Here is a 9,637-nt window from a genome sequence, read left to right on the forward strand (position 1 = left end):
AGTCGTGGCTTTTTTTAAAAAAAGAGAATAATTAAAGCTCTCAGTTTTTCCTTTTACAAATCAGGTGAGCAATGTATTTACTCTGAACAATGACAGTTTTTTGGCTGCTTGTGAACCCTGGAAATATTGATCAGTTAAAAATATTCGGACGCTTGCATCTCCTGAATTTGCTTACTGCAGCCCTTCTTCCTGGTCGGTCAGGAGAACACCAGCAATTTTGTTCTCATGATAAATTATCCTCCCTGGTAGGTCACTCTTTTTTACCTAAAGTCACAATTTGCTCCTTCCTCTAGGTCACAACCTGATTTTTCAGGGTGACAGATTTATTGCTTGCTTTGTGCTCCAAAAAACAAATAGCCAACATTGCTCAAAATACAGTACTGTCACAATAACTTTGGCTATTTCCCAATGGGAATAAGACCTGGCATTTATATTCCTGTTTGGATTTGGTAGAGAGAGAAAGAGAATTTCCACATTTCTCCAGATCTGGGCTGGAGATTGGTAGTTAGGTTCAAGCCACGCTGCCAGCGTAAGCAAGTGTTTGTTGGCGTAGTCTTGGAGGTTCTCTTCTTCTTTTGAGGAAGTCCAAAAAGCAGAGCAAACAGCTACTTCTGACCTCCAAAGTAAGCCTTTTCACTGATGGCACATTTACCCCTTCCATCATAAAAGCCCAAGTCACCATAAAATGTCCCTCAAACCTGAGAAGGAAGCTGTGATATTAGGTAAGGTCATGTCGAAGACCTCTCATGGTGGAATGTGGATTAAAGTGATGAACCACATTTCCAGGACTGTTCATAAAAAAGAAAAGGAAAGGAAAGGGGAGGGGAGGGGAGGGGAGGAAAGGGAAGGGGAAAGAAAGAAAGAAAGAAAGAAAGAAAGAAAGAAAGAAAGAAAGAAAGAAAGAAAGGAGAAAGAAAGAAGGAAAGAAAAAGAAAGAAAGAACAAAACCCACACTCAAGTCTTCCATGGTTCCTTCCCCAACCTGCCATCTGGATATGCTGCAAATCTCCAGCCCTGCATCAAACCCACATTGCACATTTGTAAATGCTGTGTGACCTTGCAAACGTTATTAAACAGCTCTGTGCCTCCGTTTCCTCATCTGTTAGATAGAGAAAATTATAGAACATACTTTATAGGGCTGTTGAGGGAATTAAATAAGCTACTGCTTATAAAGCATGTAAAACAATGCCTTCCTATGCAGGAATTAGATAATGTTTATAAATTTAGTCTGGTGAAAATAAAGTGGTATCTTCTTTGTGGTTTCCATTTCCTAAAATGACTGCTCACATCTTTTGCCATTTTTTTCTACTCTGGTTGTTAATCTTTCTCTTATTCATTCATTGAAATTCTCTATTCTGGGCTAAACATTTGCTATTTGTGTGTTGCAAGTATGGCTATTCTTATTCATTCACTTTTAAGGATGTGGAGGAATGGTTGGCAGACCAGCTGAGGGTTTATTTGGGAAAAGACACTTGAATTGGCTTTTAGCTGGGGGCAAGGGCGAGAGGGAATACCCAGGGCAGTAGACTCCCCAGAAGGGTAGACTGAGGATTGGGACTGAGCCTCAGGTGGGTCTCCTGTTCCTGTAGCCACCCTGCACAGCCCCTTCCCCCAAAGGCTCTATGGCAGCCACAGGAGCGAGGAGGCTGGGAGCAACCACAGTGGCTGCTCAGTTGGACAGGACATCAGATGACTCGGAAACCAGCTTCCCATCACGTGTCTCAGCCTTCTTCACAACCACAACCCTGGAGGAGCTGACTCGGCTGAAGGTACTGGAGCCCCGCCGCAGCAGAAGCAGGACTGGAAGGAGCTCAGGCTGTAGTTGTGGCCAAGGTTCCTGAGGCCCCCCCAATGGGCGGAGCTCAGCCCACGGGAGCAGCCACCTTGGTATGGTTACTCATGTTGTGCATTCCAGACTCCAGCTGTATCTCCCCGCCCTCCAGCAGCTTGCAGGTGGTGGCGATCTCCATGTCCAGGGCCAGCTTAATGTTCCCAAGCTCCAGGCCCTCACACATCTGTCCTGCCATGGTCCACTGGGCTCGCTGCAGTGCAGCCTCCACTTGGCGTCAGCGTCCTTCGTGACCAGCTCCCCACACTGCCCGGTATCAGCAAGGGCAGCCTCCAGGGAAGCCCCCTGGCCTTTGAGGCTGTCGATCTCAGCCTGGAGTCGGCCATTGTTCTGGTTCATCTCACAAATTGTCTTTATGCAACTGAGGTCATCCCTGTGCTTCTCAGCCAGTGCCAGCACCTCTCATACTTCTAGTACAAGGTCTCAGCCTCGGCCGGATACAGTTAGCAATCTCCTTGTACTGGACCTTGACCTTGGTGATGATGCCATCGGTCCAGGAGGCTGCTGCTGTCCACGGAGTGGAATGCAGAGGTGTCCGAGATCTGTGGCTGCTCTCGGCTCTCCTCTGCACAGGCCGGCCAGCAGCTCCAGGAGGGACTCCAGCTCTGCCTCATCCATGGAAGCTTCACCCACAGCCTTCTTGACTTGGAAGATGCATCTTCCCGTCTCTGCGTGCTCTGTATCTCTTCCTCCTACTTATTCTTGAAGTCCTCCGCCAGCCCCTCCTGCTGATGGGCTCCACCGCAGGTTCCAGCTTCTCCTGGGCCAATGTGTCCAGCTGGCACCCGAAGCTGTTGATGTAGCTCTCCAATATGTTATCCATGTTGCTCCGAGCCGTCTTCCACTGCTGCAGGAGGCTCCAGTTGGTCTCCAGAATCTCATTCTGCTGCTCCAGGTTGCGTAGCTTGTTGATAAAGGAGGCGACTTGCTGCTGAGGGTCTTGAGCTGCTCCTTCTCCTGGATGCACACCCTTGGATGTTGGGGTCCACCTCCAGCTTAAGAGGGCTCAACAGGCTTTGGTGCCCTGAGACAGCTACAGTGCCCCCTGGACCCTCTCGCCTGCGTAGCCCCTGACCACATTCATGCTGGTGCTCAAGCCACCTCTGAAGCTGCTGCTGCTGCCCACCTGGGGGGCTGGGGAGCTGATATGGGAGCCAGGTGTGCCAGAGCATGAGCTGCTGCTGAAGGCCCAGGGGCCAGAGGTAGACACCTTATAGGACCTCTGGGTCACCCTGATGGACACGGTAGAAGCTGGAGAGGAGGCAAGTAGGCTGAACCAGAGATTCCAGAGGGAGCCAAGGATGACTTCTAGGTGGGGCGTTCACTCTCATTATGATATGCACAGTATAGATTTTAATCAGGAAAATAAGAATTTTCAAAAAAGGCATTGAAAGGCAATGCCCTAATAATTGGAATAAAATATTCCAAACAGGCTGACTGCCAGCCTTCATTAGACATTGCTTTTTACCAAATCAAACTGGCTTAAATGTTACATCAAATTGTTAAATCAGAGTAAATTTATAAAATAATCATCAATAATAACACATTCGGGGATACACAGAATAATAAACACAATTCCTGCCTTTATCAGATTTAACATCTAGCTATGATGAAAGAATAAGCACATTAAAAATATTTAAAATTATAAGGAAGTATAAATTTTAGGTAGTACACACCACTGTACGTCTCGTTATAATTCATTCCTATATTTAAGAAACTCATTTCATAAGTCACACCAACAAAGACAACAAAATGGTGAAAACTCATTTCCTTCCCTGTTGACGGGAATCCTTGAAAAGTCACAGTTTCTAGTGTCCAAACCATGAAAGAACAGATTTTTGTTATTGGAATTAGTCCATGGATAGGAATATTGTCATAGATTCAGTGTCCAAGAGGATGATCGGGCTGCAGCTAAGTCCTTGTTCTCTTTCTCTTATCTTTACCATCTCTCATTTGTGTAGTATGGTTTCTAACACATCATGCATATGGGGAAACTCCTAACCTTTAAAAAGTCTCGTTATCTTATTTATGTAAACATTCTTAAGTTTTTCAAGGCTCTTTCTATATAGGTCTTGAGTGATAAATGCATGTTGGTTTCAATTATTTTTATTCTTAAGCATTTTGTGATCCAAATATGACCTCTGTGGACTCAAAATATTTTTTTTATTTTTTTTAATGTTTATTTATTTTTCACAGACAGAGAGAGAGAGAGAGAGAGAGAGAGAGAGACAGAGCATGAGCATGAGAAGGGGAGGGGCAGAGAGAGAGGGAGACACAGAATCCAAAGCAGGGTCCAGGCTCTGAGCTGTCAGCACAGAGCCCAACATGGGGCCCAAACTCACGAACTGCAAGATCATGGCCTGAGCTGATGTCAGATTCTTAACTGATCGAGCCACCCAGGAGCCCCTTAAATTTCTTTTTTTTTAATTTTTTTTAAATTGTTTTTGACATTTATTTATTTTTGAGAGACAGAGAGAGACAGTGCATGAGCAGAGGGAGGGGCAGAGAGAGAGGGAGACACAGAATCTGAAGCAGGCTCCAGGCTCTGAGCTGTCAGCACAGAGTTCACGGGGCTCAAACTCACAGACCGCGAGATCATGACCTGAGCCGAAGTCGGACGCTCAACCGACTGAGCCACCCAGGCACCCCTGGACTCAAAACATTTAAAGTCTCAGGTGTTTGTTTCAAATCAGTCCAGCTTCGGTCCTTAGTTCAGTATTGGTTATCAGAGAACAAGAATATGTTAAAACACAGTTTTCTCTGGACAGAGAAAGAGGAAGAATGCCAGGCAGGATCCACGCTGTCTTGACAAAGCCCGATGCAGGGCTTGAACTCATGAACTGTGAGATCATGACCTGAACTGAAGAGTTGGATGCTTAACCAAGTAAGCCACCAGGCACCCCATTTTTTAAGGTGTTTTGTTTTTTTTTTTTTTTTTGAGAAAAAGAGAGAGAGAAGGGAGGGGCAGAGGGAGAGGGAGAAACTCAAGCAGGCTCCATGCTTAGCACAGAGCCAAACACGGGACTTGATCTCACTACCTTGAGATCATGACCTGAGCTGAAATCAAGATTCGAATGGATAACCAACTGAGTCACCCAGGCACCCCAAAAATATTACATTTTAATTGTAAAAATTTATTCCTGAATTCTTATGACTGTTACAAGCCAAAAGACCAGTTGGCAGAGCAAGTATTTAAATTCTGATGTATTGTTTCAATTCAATAAATGTTTGTAGTAATGGTAAGAATAGTTCATAGAAAATGAACGTCTGTGTGCCAGGCCCTGAGCAAAGCTCTATCAGAACTAGGGCTTATCTACTCAACTCAATATATGCTTCTTGTGATCGTGGTATGTGCAAAGCACTGTCCTAGGCGTTTTGGAGTCTATACTCCAAATGCCTGCTTTGGTAGCTCAAAGACTGGAGAGAGCCTATCTCTAAAGGAATCTGGAAAGGTTTCCGAGCCGATGTTAGCACATTATGGCTTGAAAACCGAGGAAGCCTCCCCCGCTCTGCCCGCCCCACACAAGCCACAGGGGCTGGGCCGCGGGCCTTAGCAGAGGCACTGCTGCAGCAGGACGCTGCCCACACAACTCCATCCCCACCCCTGCACAGGAGCTCCAATCCCCATCGCCCTGTGCGTGTGCTCTTTTTGACTCTGGTTTTGTGTTTCAGTCCTGCTTGGTGGTGGTGTCACCTGCTCATGAATTGGTTTGTGGCCTCGGCCCATTCTCACCTCAGCCTGTCACATACCCCCTGGGAATATCTGTTAGGACTCAACAGATCACCATGTCCATATAGCTCCTTAAGCTTTTCAAAGTATCATCTCAGATAAGGAAATGTGTGGAGATTTAAAGGTGATTAACTATATCACTATGTAGTAAAGAATATGGATAGCAAAAAACACTGGATTGTATTAAGCAGGAGTTACAAACCTGCAAGGCATCTGGGGGAAATAGATTGGGCACATAATGACATCCCTGACTTCAACCCACCGGTATTTTTTCAATTTACATTTTGTAAGATGATCTATAATGACATGCCATCGAAACATAAATACTTCCACAGGAATCAGCAGAATTTTCCAAGGTCCCATCCAAACCACTCTGTACACATTCATAATCCGAATAACAGAATTCCTTTCCCTCTGTCAGTCACTGTGTTTGTTTTCTTTTCGTGGCCATCAGAAGCTACCAGTGAGATAACTCAGAAAATATCATGCATAGAGAGCTAATTGGAATGGACTTTGCTACTCCTTGGCTGGTTTCAAGAAGCTGACCTCGAGCAAGAAATTTCAGAAAATGGGGAGTGAATGCATGAGCAATGTGTTCGAATTCACTAACTCTGTTCACAATTCTCTTCCGGGAATGATCGACTCAGAGGAAAATAAAACCACAGCTGAGCCTTAATGGTGGGCACTGAGTGGAATGTAATAAAAATATTCTCTTTTTAATATTCATTTATTTTTGAGGGAGAACGCACACAAGCAAGGGAGGAGCATAGAGAGGAGGGGGCAGAGGATCTGAAGTGGTCTACATGCTGACAGCAGAGAGCCCGAAGCAGAGCTCAAACTCACAAACTCACAAACCTGAGCCTGTAACAGACACTTAACTGCTTAACCAACTCAGCCACCCAGGCACCCCTTTCCTCATCATTACTTCAGGTGACCATGGAGTTTAATGGAGAGATCAGTGAATTTAAGGCAGAAAGATGGAGATCTAATCTGCCAAAAAGTAAACATTAGTCCTTGCCCAGGATCCTTCAGTTTCTCCTGCTGTAACAGGGTGGGGAGTAACTAAATATTCTCTAAGATTCCCCAGAGTTTTAACATTGTCTCACTAGATTGCTCTCCATTCTAGGCAAGCTGGTTTTCCTAGACTATCCATTAAGTATCCAATATACAAAGGAAGAGATTCTTAAAAGTGGCAGAAGTTAGATTTCAGGTCAAAATTGTTTCTCAAGGTTAGAGTCTTGAGGCGCTTGGGTGGCTCAGTCAGTTAAGTGTCCAACTCTTGATTTCAGCTCAGGTCATGATCCCACTGTTCGTGAGATCTAGCCCCATGTGGGGTTCTGTGCTGACAGAGTGGAACCTGCTCAGGATTCTCTCTCTCCCTGTCTTTCTGCCCCTCCCCTGCTCGTGAGCTCGCTCTCTCTCTCTCTCTCTCTCTCTCTCACTATCAAAATAAATAAATAAACATTTTTTTTTTTAAAGATTAGAGTCTCTCTCTGTGAACTAAGATAAAGCAAGCACCACCTCTCAATTTGACAGAGACAAACTGACTCTCTGTGATAAACTCAAATCAAATGCCTAAAAATTTTTAAAGTTACATATAAAGCTTTTTGGCCAATCCTGTTCCTGTATTGGGGCGCCTAGCTGGCTCAGTTGGTAGAGCATGCGACTCTTGATGTCAGAGTTGTAAGTTCAAGACCCATGACGGTATGGACATTACTTAAATTTTTTTTTAATCTTTAAAAAAAGAACCTGTTACTGTATTATTGTCATTCAAATACTTAAAAGTAAACTGTGTTGATAAGGTGCCAGATAAAGATGCCTACTGCAAGACAACCTGTGCCTCTCCTTCCCATTTATTCTCAGCTTTCTTTTCCAGGAGGGGCCCTCCCCAGCCACCCTGTCCTAAAACGTACCCCCAGAGGCTTTCTCTTCACCCTTTACTTTTTTCTTGAGTACTTATCATCATCTAACATAAGATATATTTTATTTACTTGACTTATTCTCTCTCCATGAAAGCAGAGAATTTTGTCTATTTTATTCACTGCTAAATTTGTAACATCTAGAACAGTACCTAGTACATAGGAAGCACTCAACGTTTATTTGTTGAATGCATAAGTAAATATTATTTACCATTATGATAAAACAATTGCCACTTTTAAAAGAGTGGTGTATATCTGGTATATAACCGGAATAAATGTAGGCCTGCATTCAGGATGTTTTCCAGCTCCAGATTACAAGAAAGGTACACCTTTGGTAGGTACACCCTACCAAAAATAACTACATAAATGAACATTCCACATTGACAATTATGACACAGTCTGAAGTCTGACATAAATCAAGGGATTTAACTTCAGGATGACAAGAGAATCAGAGAAACACATTATTCTCAAGTGTCTTCAGTCTGGGTTTGGGTGACACACAGAGTAAGCAAAGGTATCCTAAAGGCTTTTTTGCTGGAGTGGCAGCCAGACTTGTCTTGCTTTTGCTTTATAAGCGCAAATTATAATGAATAGCTCTATGATAAAATATAATTCTGGTTCTCACCCACATTCCAGAAGAAGAAACTCCAGAATCTCTCTTTGGGCTTCTCCTAAATTATTCCCGAATTCTAGGGGCTGATGCAGTGTGAACGGGGGGTGGTTAGTCAGTAAGATGCCCACCAGAGTAGGAAAGGCCATTCCGATGTCTTGCCCACCTGTCCGCCTCTCAGTTCTCAGTTCTGTGTGCCTCATGCTTAGTCTACCCCAGGCACCAGGCAGCTCTACAGCATTGTAATAAGATCTGCTCTGTGACTCACCTGCAAAATCACCATCTTGTTTTGCCTCCCAAAGCCCAGAACTGTCTTTTCAATACTGACATACAGGATCTTTTTCCCTCTTCTTCCCTTGCTCAGAAACCATTCACTATCCTGCTACCCACTTCCTCTCCTCAACCCCTAAGTTCCTTAACACACACACACACACACACACACACACACACACACACACACACACAATTTATTTCACAAGACTCCTTTATTCCTATATCCCAAAACCTAAGTACTTTTTGCTTGGCAATTGCACTAAATTGGCTCTCATGTAGCTAGTTCCACTTACCTGTTTACTCTTTGGAAGTAACACTTTCTTGTCTTGTTATCAATTTATCACCTCCAATGCCACCCCCATTTCTAGGCTTGTCCATTTGGTTGGCAGAATTCAATGCCTTGCAGTAGTGGGACTGAGGACCCCATTTCCTTGCTGGCCATCACTCACACTCAGCTGTAGAGGCTGCCCATATGCCTTACTGTGTAGCCCTGTCCATTTTCAAACCAGCAAGAGTGCATCAAATCTTTCTCAGATCTCCTATGGTTGGTAAGTGGCAATCAGCCATGTTGCCTAAGCCAAAAATTTGGTGATCTTTCTTGACTCTGTGTATTCAATTCTACCTCCATATGTATAAAATTTATCCACTTAGCCTCATCCCAACTGTTTTGAATTCTAGTCCAAGCTGCCATTGTCTGCTACCTGATATTTTGTAACAGCTCCTTAACTAGCCTCCTTGCTGCCCCACCTCCTGGTAATGGAGTTTCCTCATTGCATCCAAAAAGGTTCTTCTAAATCTTAGATCTGGTCTGTTTTTTTAAATTGCCTTCCTAATTCCCTGTCATCTTCAGGATAAAGATCAAATTCCTTACCATAGTCTACAAGTGACATTCCTAATCTAGTCCCTATTTATCTCTCTGATTTCATCTCTCGCTCCTCTCCCTACCCAATCCTCAACACAGAATAGAAGAAAATCCAGAATCTCCCTCTTAGGGCTTCTTCTAAATTATTCTACCATTTTCTCCCTGTCTCTCTGCTCCAGCCTTTCAGAACTACTTTTTATTCACCCAACATGCCTTCTCCTCTCCCGCCCACCACCAAACCTGTAGGCAGGCAGTTTCATTTTCCTAGAATATTATGTCCTCCCTCTAGGCTTTCTTAGATGTCACTTTAGAAATCATGTCCTTAAGAAATCTTCCCAGGGCCGCCTGGGTGGCTCAGTCGGTTGAGCGTCCGACTTTGGCTCCGGTCATGATC

The 9,637-nt window shown here is 44.2% G+C and overlaps 1 pseudogene; it reads right to left on the reverse strand.

Moving 5' to 3' along the window:
- Positions 1 to 1,669: 1,669 nt before the first annotated feature.
- LOC122211538 lies at positions 1,670 to 8,311 on the reverse strand (annotated as a pseudogene).
- Between the last annotated feature and the right edge of the window lie 1,326 nt (positions 8,312 to 9,637).

This window comes from Panthera leo, chromosome F3 (assembly GCF_018350215.1).
Source record: "Panthera leo isolate Ple1 chromosome F3, P.leo_Ple1_pat1.1, whole genome shotgun sequence".
Lineage (NCBI taxonomy): Eukaryota > Metazoa > Chordata > Mammalia > Carnivora > Felidae > Panthera > Panthera leo.